Consider the following 21,225-nt stretch of genomic DNA (forward strand, 5'->3'; position numbering starts at 1 on the left):
TATTCATAAACAAAAAAAGCTAGGTCTCTCCAAAAGCTTTTCTAAGCATTTTATAAATGCAGCTGGCCCCAAGGCCAGGTGATGCCTTTGAAGCTCAGTCATGGGGAATAACGCTGTAGCAAATACGTGACCAGGGATGAGCTGAATGAAATGGGAATGAGAAGCACTATTCTCAGTCTTTCCATCTCCAAACAGCTGCCTTCTGTAGAAACCAGGTCAAGCTGCCTTGAGCACAGCATCCCTTCTACAGGGCGAAGTCCCTTTTGCTTATCTGGAAATAACATAAATCACAGGCAGGTCCTATATGCCATATACCATATAGCAAGTGAGGATGTGCAGGGTAGGAAGAGTGATTGAGAGGAAGGAGGCAAGGCAGTCATTTTCAATTCTGGCTGCCCATTGGGATCCCCTCGGAAGAGATTTGGGCATTCGTCATTGTGGGCCTCTTTTTCAGTAAATGCTAGCAAATGTTATTGGTCTTATGTCTTTATTTTGTATACTGTTTATCCCCAATGAGATTATTTCTGAGAATTACTATCATTGCAACAGTTTTCTCCTTCTGAATTCATGGCTTAGAATACTTGTAACACATTTTGTTATAAAATCAAAAATCAGGGGTGCCTGGCTGGCTCAGTTGGTGGAGCATGCAACTGTTGATCTTGGGGTTGTAAGTTTGAACCCAAAGTTGGGTGTAGAGATTACTTAATAAAATCTAAATTTAAAAATTAAAAAAAAATTGAAAACCAGTGACTCTACATTTGTTTCATTATCTGCTACCCCATCAACTTAACCTCCCACTCACTGAAGCTAAAAACTGTGTAGTCCTATCCCTTTCTCTATTTTACATTCTTCTTTTCTTTTTCTTAAGATTTTATTTATTTGAGAGAGAGAGAGCACACAGAAGGAGAGTGAGAGGGAGAAGCACACTCCCCACTGAGCAGGGAGCCCAGTACGGGGCTTAATCCCAGGACCCTGGGATCATGACCCGAGTCGAAGGCAGATGCTCAGCCAACTGAGCCACCCAGGCACCCCCTCTCTAGTTCACATTCTTCTAACCATGAATTTAAATTTACCATCATATTTTCAATGCAGTGGTGGTCTCTTTTGTTTTTTCCATCTGAATCCATGTGGTTAGCTTAACTTGTTCTACCATGAATATCTACCCACAGCATTCTGACTTCAATGGCTGGAGGAAGGACCACAGCATCAATTTTACAAACTCATCAGGTAATTCTAATGTGCAGTCATGTGGAGAATACAAATCTGGCAATTGGAAACAAAAGAGTGAACATTTGTCTCTTTTGCCAGTCTGGAGTTTTTACCTAGTAATTAAATACATATGGATGCTTCTACAAAGGAGATTTGGGCCATGTAGTATGCATCCTGAAATATCATCTAGTGGTATGACCTTGGGTTGGTTAATTTCTCTAAGACTCAATGTCCTCTGTCAAAGAAGGTTATAGCACCTGCCTGATGCAAGTATGAGGCTTAAATAAGATATGTGTAAATAATACAGTACCATGATTGATAGAGAGTGCTCAATAAATAACTGCTATATCATCTTATTATTTAATGGAATAAAATATATTAGATTGAAGATTCATATACAACATATTTGCCTCCGTGAGGAAGTGGACATTCCAAGATGTAAGCAAAAAAAAAAAAATCTTTAAGTCATTTCCTTTGAATATAGATGGAGGGGGATTTAATAGATTTTCAGTGTCCATAAATGAATCTGTTCCTGTCTTCTTTGGCTTTCTCAGCCTTGAACCTCTCATTTCTGTCCATTTATGCTCTGTAAATGCCAATCCCAGATGTGCATAGCCAGCACTTTTCTGGCCCTAAGGGTTCTACAACACAGACTAGGACCTTCATGTATAATGCATAGCTTACTGGGTTGGTGTAAGGGGTTAAGATGATCTGTGGTATTGAGATGGAAAGAACAGCGTGGGAGAGTCAGGCTCCTAATCACTTCTGTCCTTTCTTACTACCAGGAAAAGAGAGAGAGAGAGAAGGAGATATATAGATGGATGATAGACAGACAGATAGAGGGGTTGGTGGGCAGCGGAGAAGAAAGGGAGAAGGAGGGAGGGAGAAGGAAGGTGATGGGGAGAGGCTTTTACTCTAAGCCTCTCAAGCTGTGAGCTAGGCTAAATGATGTGAAGAATTCCTTTGGCCTGCGCCAGAGACAAGTTCCAGGGGCTGCCCCTAAGAGTGGGATGAGCAGCCTCTTGGACCCCCTTTTCTCTAAGCCCAGTCCAAGTTGCAGCCTCCTGAGCAGCCTGATGTGATGAGGCAAATCTAAGGGGTAAAAAAGAGGAATGTCTTCCCTCTTGAGAACTAGCTCAGAGTGCCTCTAATCCCCTTCACTTCCTTCACTTGCATCAGCAAGGATCTTGTTTGCAAGCAGCAGAAGGGAACCTCAGTAATTTAGGAAGGAGGCACATTACTGGAGGGCTATCTGGGAAAGCCAGTAGAATGAGGACACGGCTGCTACTGTCGCCCATCGCCCAGTCTGATGCAGGCACAAGACGGTGCACACTGCTAAGGCATTACTACCACCGGGAACCTGACCTTGCTCCCTCAGCTGCCACCATCCACCTAGAGATGGTTTCACCACCACCCTGCTTCTTGAAGGGCCTCCCAGATGGAAGCCTGGGTGGCGCACACGGTTAGGTGTCTGACTCCTGGTTTCGGTTCAGGTCATGATCTCAGGGTGGTGAGACTGAGCCCCGTGTCAGGCTCTGCTTGGCTCGGAGTCTGCTTGAAATTCTCTCTCCATCTCTGTTTGCCCTCTGGCTCATGCTCTCTCTCCAATAAATAAATAAATCTCCAAAAGAAAAGGGGGGGGGTTAATCTTTATAGTCAAATTCCAGCTCCACCCTATATTGCTGTATTGCCTTAGGCAAGTTACTTCTCTGTGCCTTATTTCCACATCTGTAAAATGAGAACCAACAGATTTATCTCACTGGGTTGCTGTGAGAACTCAATGTAATGATTCATGTGTGACCAAGATGTTGGATAATTAAGGGGCGCCTGGGTGGCTTAGTCGTTAAGTGTCTGCCTTCGGCTCAGGTCATGATCCCAGGGTCCTGGGATCGAGCCCTGCATTGGGCTCCCTGCTCCGCGAGAAGCCTGCTTCTCCCTCTCCCACTCCCCCTGCTTGTGTTCCCTCTCTCTCTGTGTCTCTGTCAAATAAATAAATAAAATCTTAAAAAAAAAAAAGATGTTGGGTGATTAAGATTCGTGATGTAATCAGAAAGAACCTTTATTTTGTTTCTCAGTGTCTATTTAAAATTTATTCGGTGGGAGGTCTTTCTTGAATGAAAAATCAGGTAGTTCCCTAATGTTTCTAACTATCCTTGGATAATAAAAAGTTCTATACCCCCATTAAGTTGCAAAACACAATCTTGTTTTGATGCTTAGGAAGTCATGCTCCATATACTAACATGGTTCCAGTTTCCTCCAAGTTCCCCCTAGCTGGGGTCCTCTACTGAGAAACCAGATACGGGGCACAAGTCTCCTCTACTTCTTCACCTTACCCCTCCAATCCTGCTCTCCCAGTTTGATAACCAGGGGGTGGACAGAAAAGTTCTTATTTAACTGGTATTTTTGGAAGATGATTTTCCACTTTCTGGCTTGGGAAATGTTAAAGGTAATTTTTTTTCCTGGTGTTTCAGAGTGCCCCACCATGACAATTCAACTGCACTTCCCACGTTGAAGGAAATGTATCTTCTCCTGGTTGCTCCCCGCTCGGCCACGCACGTGTGTGTGTGTGTGTGTGTGTGTGTGTGTGTGTGTTTTCAGTTGCTCACTCCACACAGAATCTCTGCTGGAGACCAATTATTCCTGCAGGCACTCCCTTAGCCAGAATTCAAGAAGACTCTAGGCCAGCCTTCCATCCCTCCTGGTCCACTCATGGACTCTTTGTCCTGACATTCTGGGAGGGCAAGCTGATTTTAATACAGCAGCAACTCTGTTCTGTTAATCATGCTTCTAATCCACCCTTCTCTCTTACCTTCTAGATGCTCCAGATACCAGTCAGACAACCATCCACTGTGCTTCCTCATTGTATGGAACACATATGAAGCTTTGGATGTTCCCAGGGAAAACCCTTCTTGACTTGAGATGAAGAAGGAAGCATCCTCACCACACTCCTTTGGTGCATATGGGAAAGGATCCAGAAAGTACCTCTCTCCAAATATATTTTCTTCAAAATTTTTCTCTCAATCTCAACTTTTTTATATATTTGACTTGGCTGAAGTAGTCAAGAGTTGTATAACTAATTTTCAACTGAATCCTGTTTTGAAAGCCTTCTGGGGTGGTCTGCCTTACAACTCACTTTGATATTTAATATCTATGGTCTTCATGCCTTAGCCAAAACCAGGAAAGGAAGAAACCCATTTTTATATCCTTTATGTGTACATGATGAGCATTTATAACCATGCTTAATAAATATTAGCTATTACTACTCTCCTGGATGAAAAACAAGACGTGTGGGTAGTTTAAAATAAGTAAGTAGAACCAAAATAAAATAATTAATCATATTATCTTTCTCTAACAAATAGCCTTGCATAATAAATTTGATGTTGTGGAGTATCTTTTCCAGTTTATTTTCAGAGTAGAAGAAAATTTTCTCTATCTGGAATGAATTAACTACAGTTTAACTTAAGCAGAACAATGGACTTGTGACCTTTTACTTCTAGTCAGTGATGCTTTGAAACTGAACCACACTAAGCAAAGGTGTGTGTGGCAGAAACTGTGGCCAGTATGGGATAAGCAAGTGTATAGGGCTATGGTATGTCATGCAATGAAGATGGTGGAAAGATTGGCATCTATCTCCTTTGGCAATACAGTGATTATTACTTCAGCAAGTATAGGAAGGAAATTGGATGATGCTGTCCACACTCTTGGAATGATTCCCTCATGGTTGACTTTTCTAGGGAAAAAGGCTTACTGCTTTTTAAAATGGAAATATTTTCATAGATTAGGAAAGACATGATTTTTTGTGTGTGTTATATAAGTGCAGTTTCTTTTTTATATTTTCTTTCCCAAAGAATAATGAAAAGTTTACTGGATTTGGAGTAGGAAATGTAGTTCTAATTGAACCAGTCAACTCCTAGCTATAAGAGCCTGAATGAATGCTCTCTGAATCTTTGGCACTTACTTTCCTTCTCCATCAAGTGGGACCACAGACCTGCCCTAACTCACAGAGCTGTTTTAAAGGATTTGATTGGCATATGTATAAAAATACTAACAGTACTATTTCATCATTAATGAAAGTATTTCATAAGTACATCAAAGGAACCAGTTTTCCTGTTGTGTTTGGATTGAGATCTGCTAAAGATACATTTTATATTGAATATGCTGAAATAGAAAGCAAAGCCCCAGAGAGCCTGGAGTTTTCTAACTAATAAAAGAACCTACATAAGAATATAATCAGTTAACATGTGCCTGGTGAGTTCATTTGCCTTAGTAAGCAAATTCCAGTTTCTTCAATCAATATAATCTACAGGACAAAAATTAATTCAATGTTTTTGTAACAGTGTGGTCATCACTTATTTTGTGACTGAAAATCACATTTCTAGGAGATTGAATGAGAACTAAGGTTTTAAAAGTTAAGTATCCCATGGATTATTTTGAGAAGCTTGTTTCTTCTCAATAAATACAAGTGATAGAACCTGCATAGATATAAACTTAAATAAGATAGCTGAGTGAGGGGACAGTAGGGCTCATGGAAATTGAGACAGCATGGTAGGGATACAGGAATAAGCAAACAACTATACTGAGAATAATGGGAACCGGATTTTTACCGTGGGAGTAAGAAATAACATATATGAGAGGGGAAGGTGAAATCTGAGGTGCTGGGTAAAACTGGTGGTATTGATGTGAACTCATAGTTTATATAAATAGAGATAGGTAAATACAGAAATAGTTATATAGATTATGTATATATCTTCTAGCTCTGTTCATGACAGGGCTCATATGCAATGGAATCCCAGTAGAAATGAGTACATGGTTTCCAAATATTATTCTTCATTAAAATGAACCAGGACTCCTTAGAGAAATGGCTGATTCCAGGGCCAGGGCAGGGAAATACATGGAACACTTGAAACATTTTGTTGCACAGAAAGTTGGGAAAAACAATGGAAACATGCCAAAAAGGACGCAGAACTGGCTTAAAGGGAATCCTTTGGGCAAATGTGGGTTGATTTGGACATTAAAAAATTGATAGGAATGGATTACAACTCCTTAAATAAAATAGGAAGCCTGATGTAAACAAACAGATACATTGGTTTGGTACAGTCATGGAAAATAGTAACAGGGTATGGGTGTTCCTCAAGAAATTAAAAATAGGATTACCATATCACCAAGCAATCCCATTCCTGGGTATGTATCCAAAAGAAAAGAAATCACTATTTTAAGGCGAGTTCTGAGAGTGTCCTTGTTTGGGTACACATTTATTCATGTAGAAGTGCTGGAGCAGCTCATCTGAAGCTTGTACTCACTGGCTCAAACACAGACTAAAGATTAAAGGGGGTGCTGGGGGTGCCTCGGTGGCTCAGTCGGTTAAGTGTCTGCCTTCAGCTCAGGTCATGATCCAGGGGTCCTGGACTGAGCCCCAAGTTGGACTCTCTGCTCAGCAGGCAGTCTACTTTTCTCTCCCCTTCTGCCCCTCTCCCTGCTTATGTGCTCGTGTGCTCTCTCTCTTATAAATAAATAAATCTTTAAAAAAATAAAGGGGAGGATGAAGAAAGTGAGAGCAAAGGAGGTGAAACTGGGGAATCTAGGTGAAGTGGATATGGGAATTCTTTAAACTGTTTTTGCAACTTTTCTATACATTTGGAATTATTTAAAAATTAATTTTAGCATCTATCTAATCTCTTAACAGTGTTCTAGAACCACAGTACTCCTCTGATTACAGAGTTTAAATATAATTTAAATTTCTATTCCTTATATTAATACTAGTTGTTTTGTAACCAAGTCTGAAAATGAGTAGTTTATCTTGTCTTATTTCCATTACAACGTATGGTCAGTGTTAATACCTACTCAGGATCTTTGAAATGTTAGGTAAAAATGAAGACTCTGAGGCTGCCCAGATTGTTGAAGTAAAAAAATTGAAATAAGGACCAGAAATCTACATTATTCCCAGGCTCCTTGGGTTATCTTATGCACACTAAGATTTAAGAGCTCTGTTACATGATTTCCATGGTGTTGAGTTTAGTAATTTTAATGATGACTAAAGAAATGCCTTCAAGACAGACAAAATTATATCATGAAATGCCCATTTTAAATCTAATTATTTTTCATTTGTTTGGAATACTTATTCAAGTATTTTTTTATGGGCCCTTGCATACCTTACATCACACATGACAGGAAACTTGATTGAGTGAAAAATTCTTTTTTTTTTTAAAGATTTTATTTTATTTATTTGACAGAAAGAGAGAGAGACAGCTAGAGAGGGAACACAAGCAGGGGGAGTGGGAGAGGGAGAAGCAGGCTCCTGGCCAAGCAGAGAGCCCGATGCGGGGCTCGATCCCAGGACCCTGGGATCATGACCCGAGCCGAAGGCAGACGCTTAACGACTGAGCCACCCAGGCGCCCCTGAGTGAAAAATTCTTGGGGCATAAACCTTTCCCCTCAAAATGCTATAGATATTGTCAACTGACTTCTGGAATTTAATATTTCAGAGAAAACTGAGGATGGCCTAATTTTTGTTCTGTTTTTAGAGCGCTAGTATTTTTCTGCCTGGATGTTTCCATAATCTTTTATTATTTTAATTTAAAATGATGTGCCATTGGTCTTGCCTGTTGTACTATTAAGAATATATAATGCTAATATACTATAATATTAAGAATTTTTCAGTATAGGATAATTTCCTTCCATTGCATCTCTGACTATAAGTCTGGTGCGTACATACCAGATACCTTCAGTCTTCTTCATCTTTACTCACACTGCTATCCTCGGATCTTCTTTCTCCATCCTCCTGGGGATTCCCTTTGCCTAGTCCTGTTAGATCTTCGGTTTTCTGAATCCTCTGCCTTCTTTCTTGGCTTATGCTCACATTTTGTGGAGCATATCCTCAGTAGAGAAAGGATGCACAGAAGATAAGATTTTGAGACCTTATATGTCTGAATACAGCTATGTCCTACTCTCATGCTCTATAAATAGTTGATTAGGTATAGAACTCTAAATTGCAAATAATTTTCTTTCAGAGTTTGAGACATATTACATTGTTTTCTTGCTTCCACTGTTGGTCTTAGGAAGTCAGAAGCCCTTCTGCTTCCTAATACTAGAAATGATACTAACTTTTCCTGTCTGGAAATGTGTAATATCTTCTTTTTAATGCCCAGTATTCTAATATTTCACAAGAATATGCCTCAGAGTATATCTGTTGAGCTAAACACTTATTGGGCTCTTTTAATCTGGCGACTTATATCATTCAGTCCCAAGAAATTTTCTTGAAATTTCTCTTTGATTATTTTCTTCCCTTGAGTTTCTTTCTTCTTTCCTTCTGGTACTTCTGTTATTCAATTTTTTTGATCTCCTGGATGGTCCTGTGATTTTTTTCATCTTTTCTTTGTCATCTTCTTCCACTTTTTGAGAGAAGTCCTCAAACTTACTTTCTCGAGTGGTATCAACAGAACTTTCTGCCCTGATGGGAAATGTCCAATATTTAGCAACTAGCCACATATGGCTTTCGAGCATCTGAAATGCAACTATTGCAAATGAGGAGTTGAATTTTTAATTTTATTAAAGTGATTAGAATTTTAATCTAGTGGCTAGTAGTTACCACAGTGGACAGCACAAGTATTTGTCTTCTGCTATTGTGTTTTTAATTTCCAAGAGCTCTTTTCAGTTTTTTATTTTCCTAAATTGTCCATTTCCATAGCCTTGATTCTTGTTCAATGGATGCAATATTCCTTCTTATCTCTCTGAGGATTTGATTATAACTGTTGCTTTTAAGTCTTGAATAATTTGTTTCCTCCAAGATGCTTCTTCTGCTTGAGCTTATTTGTTTTGATCTCTATCTTTTATATAACAGACTTTCGTCAGATGTCTGGTAATCTTTGATGGTCTAGTCAAAAGTAAGAGTGAGCTTATGAGTTTCACTATAGGGAGATGTTGGTGGGGAGGCTACTGGGGAAATATTGATGTCAGTATCTTTAAATATTTTCTTTTTGGATGGCCAGATTCCTCCAGGAAAGAGTCTACTAGTCTCCCACCTACAGGATAAAGGTCTAACTGCTGCCTTCTGGGGACGAAGTTGGAGAAGAGATCTCTTAATCCCCATCAATGAAAATAAACATCCAGACGTTTGCCAGGGTGAAGGAGGGTCTAGGGCTCTAATTTCTTCTCAAACAGCTTTCATCTTGGCCCTCCTGATATTGGTCTTCTCTCCCTTTTACCTCCAGTCCTAGATTTGCGGTTGTAACTTAACGGGCCTAGGAATTGTGCTCTTTGCAGATTTTACTGTGTAAATATAGTTGGTTTCTCAGCTTTACCATTGACAGCTTGGGATTTTGTTTTCTCAGGTCTGTTAAGTCACTTACCAGTAATCCGTCAGTTCTTCAGCTTCCAAAATTTGTTGCTATTGTTTCCTCTCCTATTTGCTTAATCCTGGTGGGTTAGATCTTAAAACAAAATACTTCCTATTTTTAATGTTTGCTCAAGAGGGAAGAAAATTAAATTCACATGTTCAATCCACCACTTTAACCTGGAAATTCAATGTGCCTACTCATTTTCTAAGGTTCAGTTCTTCTGTGAAATATTCTTCTCACTTATTTGTCTTTAGCAGAATTAATCCTGTCCTTCACTGCATTCAAATAATTAGTGTGGTACAAAACAAATTGGATCCTAATCCATTTGTTTATGTATGCCTCTTTCCCCAGAGAAAGTATAAATTGTAAAATGTTAGGACCCTGTTTTTTAACTGCACCTATCACAACAGTAAGCACTCAATAAATGTTTGCTATATTCAGGAATGTATAATTAGATTCCAGAAAGGGTAGTGATGAAACTTCTTAAAAAATTAAACACTTATTCAGATACATTTTCTACCAAACCTATTCCAATTCCTCTTTTTTTGATGTCTTCCCAAACTAAAACTGAACACCCATTAGCATCTCCACAGCATAGAAGCCTGTTTATACAGGATAGAGTAATTTTTGGATTGATCGCCCTCTGGTGGCATTTCAAGAAACTAATTTATTGTACAGCCTGTGGGTCATCATCAAGAAAGAAAATAAAATTTTAAAAAAAAGAAAAAAAAGAAAAAGAAAGAGGGAGGATGTTTGGTGCTATTGCTATTAACATCTCAAAGGGATGCATGACTCTATATTCTTAATTTTCCCAACTGAACATACATGACTTTTGTAATCAGAGAAAAGCTATAAGTTTCAAAATAATATGATGAGTTTCTGATACAATATAAGGTTATTAGGAAGTTAACAAAAGTACAAATATAAATTATATGTATTTTTAGAATATAATCTCTAATGTTTACTATATTTTTCTTATTTCTCAATCTGACTCTGTTGAATTTTGATAACCCTCAAATGAATTATTTATAATTCAAATGGTAAATAAATATTTGAAGTACTGTGTAATAGAAAATCTATTTTATTTTATATACCAAACACCCAAATTGATTTCCTTCTGCTCAATTTCAAAATAAATCTGAAACCTTTAATATGTATGTTTAGGCATGTTTATTTATTTATTTAAACAAAGACATATAGGGGCACCTGGGTGCCTCAGTCAGTTGAGTGTCCAACTCTTGATTTCGGGTCAGGTTGTAGTCTTAGGGTCTTGAGATCTAGCCCCACGTTGGGCTCTGCACAGAGTCTGCTGGAGACTCCTTCCCCCTCTCCCTCTTCCCCTCTCCATGCTCTCTCTCTCTCAAATAAACAAATAAATAAATAAAATCTTTAAAAAATAAACAGAGACATATAAAATGTGCATAATAAACTTTCTTGGATGATCTGTTTAACAAAGGTGGCAAAATATGTACATACCTCCCCTGTCACTGAGTTGCCATGCAGGTCAGTGCTTGTCGGCAAGGCTACACATCCCCATTCTGTGGGTAGAGCAGAAGACCCTAATTGTTTTGTCCTCAAGATGAGACAGGACATGATTTATACCAGGTCACACAAATATTTCTAAGCAATTACATGAGACTGTGCAAGAAGAAAAAGGAACAAGGAATTAGAACAAGGAATTAAACTATAAATTATATATATGTGCATTCATATATAAATATAAAATATATGTATGTATAAAATTATATGTTGTTTACATAATATATAAAGTAATTATAATTTGGGGCACCTAGCTGGCTCAGTTGGTAGAGCATGCAACTCTTGATCTAAGGTTTGTCAGTTCAAGTCCCATGTTGGGTGTAGAGATTACTTAAAAATAAAATCTTAAAAAAAAATAATTATTTGTCTAATAAATTATATAACTATATGCAATTATATATATTGCATATAAATAATTTATAGGTAAAATATAATTTATATATAATATACTATATATGCATATATATATATTGAAGCTGAATAAAATTATTTAAACTTTTCAATGTTTTACATAGCAAAGGAGTTCTGTCAAGCAAATATAAAGAAAATGGATATTATCAGATGGGAGTCACAGAAGATAAAGATGAGAGAGACAACTCCCCCATCCCCAGTCCCCCTAAGAGCAGAAACATTTGCCACGAGTTTAATCAATCTGGGCCCAGTCTTTTCAGTTCCTGCTCAGTTAGAATTGGTCATTTTTTTTTTTTTAAGATTTTATTTATTTGACAGAGAGAGACACAGCGAGAGAAGGAACACAAGCAGAGGGAGGGAGAGAAGGAGAAGTAGGCTTCCCGCCGAGCAGAGAGCCCGATGCGGGGCTCCATCCCAGGACACTGGGATCATGACCTGAGCCGAAGGCAGACGCTTAACGACTGAGCCACCGAGGTGCCCCAAGAATTGATCATTTTTATAGCCCAGTGACTTTGTATGTTTTCTATTCTTCTTCTTTTTCCAAAGAAGCATTCTTATTCCAGTTATCCTGGTCTTGCTCCTACTGTTTTATATTGGGAATGGTCAGGGCAGATAACTTTTCTTTTGGTTTTTAAGTGGTTGAACCAAGAAGTGCCCCATCTGAGCCTGATGGAAAAGACTGCACATCACCCAGAGATTGTAACCTTTGAGCCAGATGCATGAGCTGAGTAGGATCTGGGGGCTGTCTCCACTGAAAAAAAGATGAGTGTGCTTTATGTGCAAAGAAGGGTGTACATGGATATGTGTGTTCACCAGGATTGTGGCAGAAACTATCAACTGACCAAATATTTGATCTCTCCTTTTTCAACAATAGACTTTCATACTTAACTGTCCATAGAACCAAGACAATATCTTTGCTAGCCTCTTCTGTGACTAGTGTGTGGTTATGTGACTAAGTTTCAACAGATGGGATCTAAGCATAAACAATATGCATAACTTTTGGGTGTGACTTTAAAAGGAAATGCACATTCTCCCTTTCAATTTCTCCTTTTCCCCTGGCTGGAATGCACACAGAATGCCAAGCTGCCTGGAACATGAGGATGAGGTCAACATACTATGAATGATGGAGTAACAAGATAGAGGGACTCTGGGCCCTTGACATCTTTGCATTACAGAGCCAAGCTTGGACATCATCTTTTTTTTTTTTTTTTGAGATTTTATTTATTTATTTGAGAGAGCGAGAAAGCGAGAGAGCATGAGTGGGGGGGCGAGGGGCAGTGGCAGAGGGAGAAGCAGACTCCCTGTGAGCAGGGAGCCTGCCATGGGGCTCAATCCCAGGACCCCAGGATCATGACCTGGGCCAAAGGCAGGCGCTCTTCTGACTGAGCCACCCAGGCACCCCTTTGAACTTCTGAGAGAAATGAAATTCTGTGTCATTTTAGCTACTGCTATTTAAGGTCTTTTCCTTACACAAATCTTTATTCTAACAAACATGCCAAGGAAGAAAGCAGAGCTCATCAAGGGTAGAATCTTAACAAAACTGGGAACTTGTGAGAAACATTCTGGAGAAGTGAAATTTAATCTCTAACCTAAAGAATAAGAGAAATTGGCTGGAAAATCCCTGCGATGGGAACTAGCATAGAATGCTGAGGTACTGAAAGAAATTAATTATGGGACAGAGAAGATATTTCATGCTAAACCTGGAGAGATAACCAGGTCATTCTGAGCTTTGTAGCCATCTTGATTAAGGAAGGTGAAGAAGATGAAAAGTCAAAAGTAAATCCTATATTTCTGGTCTGAATAACTTTGTGCATTGTTGAACCATTTATTGAAAAAAGAAATGACAGAGAAGTGGCAGGTTTTGGTTGGAAGATGATGAATTCACTTTTTGAAATGTTGAGTTTGAGGTGTTTGTGAGTAGGTAATTAGTTATGTGGATCTGGAGCTCAGAAGTAAGAACTGTGTAGAAGTGTAAGTTTGAGAATCATTGGCAAGTGGATAGTAAATAAAGCTAGAGGAATGCTAAGAACACTTAGGGTGAGAATCTGTACTGAGAAAGGAATGTAAGAGAAAAGAAGAGGGCCTAAGATCCAGCCCTGACAGAATTCCTGCTTTATTTTTTAAAGATTTTATTTATTTGAGAGAGAGAGAGAAGGAACAGGGGGAGAGGCAGAGGGAGAGAGAGAAGTAGACTTCCTGCTGAGCAGGGAGCCCTACATGGGGCTTGATCCCAGGACTCTGGGATCAAAACCTGAGCTGAAGGCACTTACCCAACTGAGCCACCCAAGCACCCCAGGATTTCTGCTTTATTTTATTTTTTTATTATTTTTTAAAAGATTTTATTTATTTATTTGACAGAGAGAGACACAGCGAGAGAGGGAACACAAACAGGGGGAGTGGGAGAGGGAGAAGCAGGCTTCCCGCAGAGCAGGGTGCCCGATGCGGGGCTCGATCCCAGGACCCTGGGATCATGACCTGAGCCGAAGGCAGATGCTTAATGACTGAGCCACCCAGGCACCCCAGGATTTCTGCTTTAAACAACTGAATACAAGAGAGGAGACTGACCAGGGAGATTGAGAAGGAATGGATGGAGAGAAAGGAAGGAAGCCAGGCAAGTGTGTTGTCATAGAAACAAAGTAAGAAAGTGTTTCAGTAAATAAATAGTGGCCAACAATGTTGGATGCTGTTGAAAGCTCATGTAGGATGAGCTCTGAGAAGAGCCTACTGGGTTTAATTTAACCACAGGGAGGTGACTGGTGACCTCAATGGAGAAGTAAAGGCCCTGGACTATAAGGGTGGAATCCAAACTCTGGAATATTATATAGTGAGTGGATGGTATGGAAAGAGAGACACTTCCTTCAAGAGGTTTAGCTCCAAAGAGGAAAAGAGAGAGATAGGGCAGCAGCTGTAGGGCTTCTGAGGTTGAGGAAAGTGTTTGGTTTGTCTTTTTAAGTTGGAAAATTTTGAGTTGAGCCCATTTAAATACAGAAGGGAAAGGTCCACTTGCAAGGAAAAGATGGAAAATACAGAAGAGAGAATGGATTATACAAAATTCAAACTTCCTAAGAATGTAGGAGCGGATGGGAATTCAGAGAACATGTAGTGGTATTCACTCAGAAATTGAAGAAGGGAAGAATGGATGGATGGATCAGGGCTGGGACTAGGGTAAAGCAAATGAGACACTCACTTGCAAAATTTAAGCACCAAAAACTCAGTAATTAAGATAAACATTATTCCAGTGTAATATATAAAAATTAATGCAAAAAAATCTATGATGAACAAAATATCAAAGTTTTAAATAAAGATAAGACCAGATATGGGTAGGTGAAGATTTGGAGGTGGAAAGCTAAAATAGTTTCTTTCTGCCTTACTTTGTGAAGCAGGAGGTAAGCATAAGCAGGAAGTAGATTGGAGGTTGGAGGTGAGAGCAGAGGTTTACAGTAGGAGTTGTGAAGAGGAAAGGCAAAATGAGGTGAGAAACATGCTAGGGTTGCCAGGGAGTATTAACACCCAGATGATATGGTGACCTGTTGTGTGATCTCTAAGGCATCTCTCAGAACTCAGAGCAAGTATGCAGAAGGTAGACAGATTTATCATCATGGGTTTTTTTTTTTTTTAGGGAAATGAATTTAAGATGTTGCAAAGAAATTTAATTATGATAATGGACCATAAAATCTTAGGTGGTGAGGGAGAAAGTCAAAACATGAGAAATAAGCTAAATCAAATGTGAAATTATAGCTCCAAAATAGAATGTAAATGCCATATGGGCTGAATTGTGTATCCCCAAAATTCATATACTGAAGTCCTAACTGCTGTATTTCAAAATGTAACTGTTTTAGAAGACAGGGGTCTTTAAAGAGGTAATTAAGTTAAAAGAAGGTCATTAAGGTGGGCCCTAATCCAATATATTTGGTGTGCTTACAAGAAGAGGAAACGTGGACATAGACAGTTACAGAGGAAAGACCATGTGAAAACATAGGGAGAAGAGAAGATGGCATCTACAAGCAAGAAGAGAGGCCTCAGAAGAAACCAAACTTGGCACATACCTTGATCTTGGACTTCTAGCCTTCAGAATAATAAGAAAATAAATTGCTGTTGTTTAAGACACCCAATCTGGGATACTTTACTATGGTAGCCCTAGGAAACTAATACACTGTACATCTTAATATTATAGAAATAAGGAAGTAGTTTCATAACTCATTAGCTTCCTTCCTTTCCCATGAACCCTAGAAAAATTCTAGAATTAAGAAAAATGCATGGATCTGAGAAATGAACAATCACAACCACAACAAAAGGAGAAACTCCTTGGGAGTCTGAAGGTAGTTTTGAAATAGTGTGGGAGGTACGTGTGTTTATTTGGGGAGTGGGGTGGGCTCAGCCTGGGGTAGCAGGCAACTGGGAGCAGCCATGGAAGGCTTGGAGAACACCAGCAGCAACATCCTAATCCTGCCCATGTCTTACATCAGGGTAGAAGCATTAGGGCACCTGGCAGGGGAGAAGACTTGATGAAAATAAAACATGTTGTCCAGCTCACTTGAGACATTGACTTCTTCACCCTTTTCTGGCACCCCAAGTTCCAGAGTGGATGGATTATGAACTGGGGAGTTAGTCTCTCAAAGATATTTCTTCCCAATGGATTAAAGGTGAAACTCTCAAAGAGTAGTTGCCTGGTGGATGGCAATAAGTGGAAGTGATTAGCACTAATTTTATGGTGATTGGAGCTCAGTGACTTCTTAAATTCACCTGGAGGGTCACACATGCCTATTCCCCAATTTCACATTGCCAGAAGTTTCCATGGGCACATGAGCTCACAAGCCAAAATAACTTGGCACCTGTGGAGGAGCAAAGAGACCATAAAATGAAGATAACAGATTGAATCACACATACCAACTGAATCAGAATTACTAGAACAGACGAACCAAAACTTTAAAATATGCACGATGAATATACTTAAGGAGGTGACGGAAGATATTAGCAATATGAATAAGAATAAGAAATCATCTGGGCGCCTGGGTGGCTCAGTGGGTGAGGTGTCTGCCTTCGGCTCAGGTCATGATCCCGGGGTCCTGGGATCGAGTCCCGCATCGGGCTCCCTGCTCCGCGGGGAGCCTGCTTCTCCCTCTCCCACTCCCCCTGCTTGTGTTCCCTCTCTCGCTGTGTCTCTGTCAAATAAATAAATAAAATCTTAAAAAAAAAAAAAAAAAAAAAAAAGAAATCATTTAAAAGTGGAAATACGAGTTATGAAAAAGGAGACATTCTGAAGAGGGAGATGGTACAGATCTAGCCTTGACAAGGTGGGTCAAGGCTGCTGCAAAGACAGTGGCAGGCATGACAGCTTGGTACACAGGCTCCCAACTAAAATTCTCAAGGTTTTCTAAAAAGCCACAAGCCACTAAAATTGTTCTCTTTGATCCCCCTCTATTGTCTTATTCAACCTCCTGGCTAACCATATACCTGAAATGTGCATACCAATCACTGTTTCCAGAATGTCTGTGGCCGTTTCCCTCTCTCCAGTCTTTTAAGTTCAGCTTTTGTCTTTGTTTCTTAATAATAGTCTAATGACTGCCTTCCTCATATAACCAAATTCCTGAAGCAGATTAACTGAGGGTCCCTGCGTTAATCTTTGACTAAATAAAAGAGTAGGAGGGAAAAAACAAAAATAAGAAAAATGGCAGGGTGGATGCAGCTGGAAAATAAGTTGGAGATTTGTAAAATCAGATTGAGGAGCTTTTCCAGAAGGCAGAGCAAAAATATAGATATGGAAAATGTAAAAAGAAAGATAAGAGATATGGAGGGCATGGAAGGTAGAAGCAGAATGCCAATATCCAGATATTATGAGTCCCAGAAAGGAGAAAAAAATTGGATAAGAAGATACATTTAAAGAAATAATGGAGGCTAGTTTTTCTAAATTAAAGAAAAATGAAAGGCCTCCAGAAAACGAAACAGACAAAAAAAGAAAATCCTTACCTAGATTCATCGTGGGGATTTTTTTTTTTTTTTTTTTAAAGAGAGCTCCAGTGAGTGGTGGGTGGCAAGGGGTAGGGGAAGCTGGAGAGAGAGAAACTTAAGCAGGCTCTATACCCAGCATGGAGCCCAACCCGAGGAGGAGGGGGGTTCGATCTCATGACCTGAGCCAAAATCAAGAATTGGAAACTTAACCGACTGAGCCACCCAAGTGCCCCCATTGTGGAGAAATTTAAGAACATCGATGACAAAAATAAAATATGGAAGTTTCCAGAGAGAAAGAACAGATCATTTAAAAAAGAGCAAGAATCATGTTGATATCAGATTTTCAAGGCAACATCAGATGCAAGAAGAAAATAAAGTATTATATTTAAAATATTGAAGGAAAAGACCTTTGAACCTGCAGAAAACATTATACTAAATAGAGAAGATTTATATGCAATTCCCATGAGACCAGCAATAGCACCATCACCGTTAACAAATTATCAAGGCTCCTGGCCAATGGATAAGAAAGAAAAAGAGAAAAGCGGTCCAAGTGTAGGACAAATAAAGCTAAAACATTATTTGCAGAAATAGTCATCCAACTTAGAAAAAACCGACAGAATTTTAAAAAACTATTAATATTCATAAGAAAAGTTTAGGAATTATAAAAAATCAGTAGTATTTCTTTCACCACAAGTAACCAACCTAAAGTAAAAAGAAAACACCATTCATAATAGCAACAAAAATCATAATGTATCTAGGAATTAATGTAACCAAGAATGTACAAGACTTTTATGGACAAAATCATAAAATTTTAAAGACATATAAAATTACCTGAATAAATAGTTATACTCTTGAATAGGGTGACTTAATATGTCAGTTCTCCTCAAATTAATCTAGTGAATTCAATTTTAATAAAAATTTTTGATGAATTTTTAAGGAGCAGTAAACTTGTCCTAAGATGTATGTGAAACATCAAAAATCTATAAATAGCTGTCCGTGTTGAAAAAGAAGAGTAAAAAGGAGGAATTTTTTAAGAAGATATTAAGACATTGCAGAGCCAAGCAATAAAAACAACATGGGAAAGATATAAGAACAGACACCACAGACCAATAGAACAGAAGTGTGCTCAGATACAAACCTAAACACAGAACAAGAAACAACTTGTAGCAGCAGGCAGCAATGGGTAAATGACTTAGAAACAAATTTAATTCTGCAAAGCTCACATATTTAGTTCAGCCTAGAACAATTTACAAACTTCACTATCTAACAATACCTATCTATCACTGACAGTGGGTTAATCCAGGAGCAGGTACATTTTTTTTCCTGGGGTTAATAAGAGAATAAGCAACTCTAAACCTCTCTTTCAGGCTTGTGCCATACCTCAAACATTCAGGGAGGCTTTCTTCCTTAGCTAACTAGGGCACATATCTTCTTAGGCAGAAGGCACTAGGGTCATTGACATTTCTCCCTCAGTGTCATGTGGAAAGTAACAGCAAAGTCAACATTTAAAAACATCGGTGTGGGGACGCCTGGGTGGCTCAGTTGGTTAAGCATCTGCCTTCGGCTCAGGTCATGATCCCAGGGTCCTGGGATCGAGTCCCGCACTGGGCTCCCTGCTCTGTGGAGAGCCTGCTTCTCCCTCTACCTCTCTCTCTGTCTCTCATGAATAAATAAAATCTTTAAAAAAAAATAAAAACATCTGTGTCTCCTACATGTGGATATCATACAATCAAAGAAAAGTATGGGACACTGTGATATTTCTTGATCATTCCAGGCACATTCTCAGCTCAGGCCTCTTGTTACTTGTTCTGCCTGAAATTCTCTTACCCGATATCCTCACAGTTCACTCCGTCACTCCTCACCTTCTTCAGGTCTTTGCTCAAATAGTACATCATCAGAGAAACCTCCCATAACCACTCTATTTAAAATTGCAACCACCTCCTGCCCCCCACCCCAAGGACACCCCCCATTCCACTTACCTGCTTAATTTTTCTCCATAGTGTAAACATTGTACTCATTTCTTTTGTTTATTGTCTAATTCCACTTCTTGAATGTAAACTCCACTAGGGCAAAGAGTTTTTGTTATTTTGTTCAATGCTCATTCCCAGCATATAAAAGGTTCTCAATAAATATTTGTTGAATAAATGAACGGTTATTGTATCCTATTCCCATACATACAGGCAATTTTTTTAAGGTATAAGCACCTAATTTGCAATGTAGATAAATTATTACTCCTTGATGGTGAATCTTCTTTACTTAACAGTTGACAGGGATATACCAAAAAGTTCAAGTGGAACAGTTAACTAGTGCTTATTAATGTTAATGTAATGTGGATCCTGACATGTGTTTACTGGATCATTTTCTTCTCCTTTGAGAGAAAAAGCATTTTCTAGGTGACAGAGAGATGGGATTAGTAATTTTCATCAATTTCTGCAGTTGTGTGTCAGGACTCAAAGTCATAATCTAAAGAGAAAATGACTAAATCTGGCAAAAAGAGAGTATTGGTTCAGTTGTATCTTAGAAATCTTTATAGTTTCTGAGTCTATAAACCTCAGCTTGTAAACACAAAGGTAAATCTATAGTTATGAGGGAAAACATACAGTCCACTATGGAGGAAGCCGGTGATATCAGAAGTAAAACATTTGTGGTAGACTTCCAATTGTGTCCCTTTCTCTGTTAGGGAATTTTGTCTTCACCCAAGGCCATGTGACTTGAAATGATCCTGTACTTTAACTATTTTTATAATAATGCTTAATAACAAACCACCCCAGTGGCTTACAAAAAGCATTTATTTTTCTTCCTCACAGGTCTGCAAGTCAGCTGGGATGACTACTTCAGGATGTGGCTTTCCTGGCTTGTCAGAAAAAGTTTGGTTGGTTTTGTTTTTGCACTTTAAAGTTACCATTTCATTACTTTTGGTTTGCAGTTTCTAATGAGAAGTTTATAAAAATTCTTATTATGCTCTATGCCTTTTTCCCTCTAGCTGCTTTTAAGTATTTTCTCTTTATTACTCTTTTTACCAGTGTGATTATGATGTGGCCTGGTGTATTCTTTATATTTATCAGCACCTGGCTCTAAGGGGTAGTCCCAAAGAGACCAGGTCAGGCCACTCACCACTGACAAAATCCAAAGGCAGAGAAACTAGTGGTGGTAAAACAAGAAGGAAATTTATTTCAGTGAGGCCAACACTGGGAAGATAGTGGACTAGCATCTCAAAGATGCTTCAAAGTGCTGAAAATACTTCTAGGTTTATGTAGGGAAAATGTGGGACAAAGGTGGGTGAGTATACACAGGTGGGCAATGAAAGTCAAGTCAACCGTAGTCTTCGGGTCAATCATGGGTGGGGTCTTGCTGGCTCAAGGCAGTCCTTATTGCTTGAGGGGGTAGTTTCAGTTCCCACCAGGGAATAATTTGCCCTCAGGGTTTTCTGCCAAAGTTAAGAGATAAGCAGGAAAGAAGAACTTAATGAGAAAGTTTGAGGTCAAAATGGAGGCAGCTGAAGTCCTCTTCCAAAAAAAATTTTTTTTTTATATTGTCCCAAAGGTCACAGAAGCTTAAAATTTCAGATAATATAATTTTCATCTCCAGAAATTCTATTTGCTTTAAAGAAAAAATCTCTTTCCTCTCCCATCATTTTCCCCCTTTAAATCATTGAGCATATTGAGTACATTTAGAGTAGATGCTTAAAGTCTTTGCCTGTTAATGCCACCATTTGTGTCATCTCTGAATATGTCTCTGTTGCCTGTCTGATCTATTTTGATATATTTTCCTACTTACTTGGCAT

This window comes from Leptonychotes weddellii, chromosome 2 (assembly GCF_054177405.1).
Source record: "Leptonychotes weddellii isolate Sample4059 chromosome 2, ASM5417740v2, whole genome shotgun sequence".
NCBI classification, from domain to species: domain Eukaryota; kingdom Metazoa; phylum Chordata; class Mammalia; order Carnivora; family Phocidae; genus Leptonychotes; species Leptonychotes weddellii.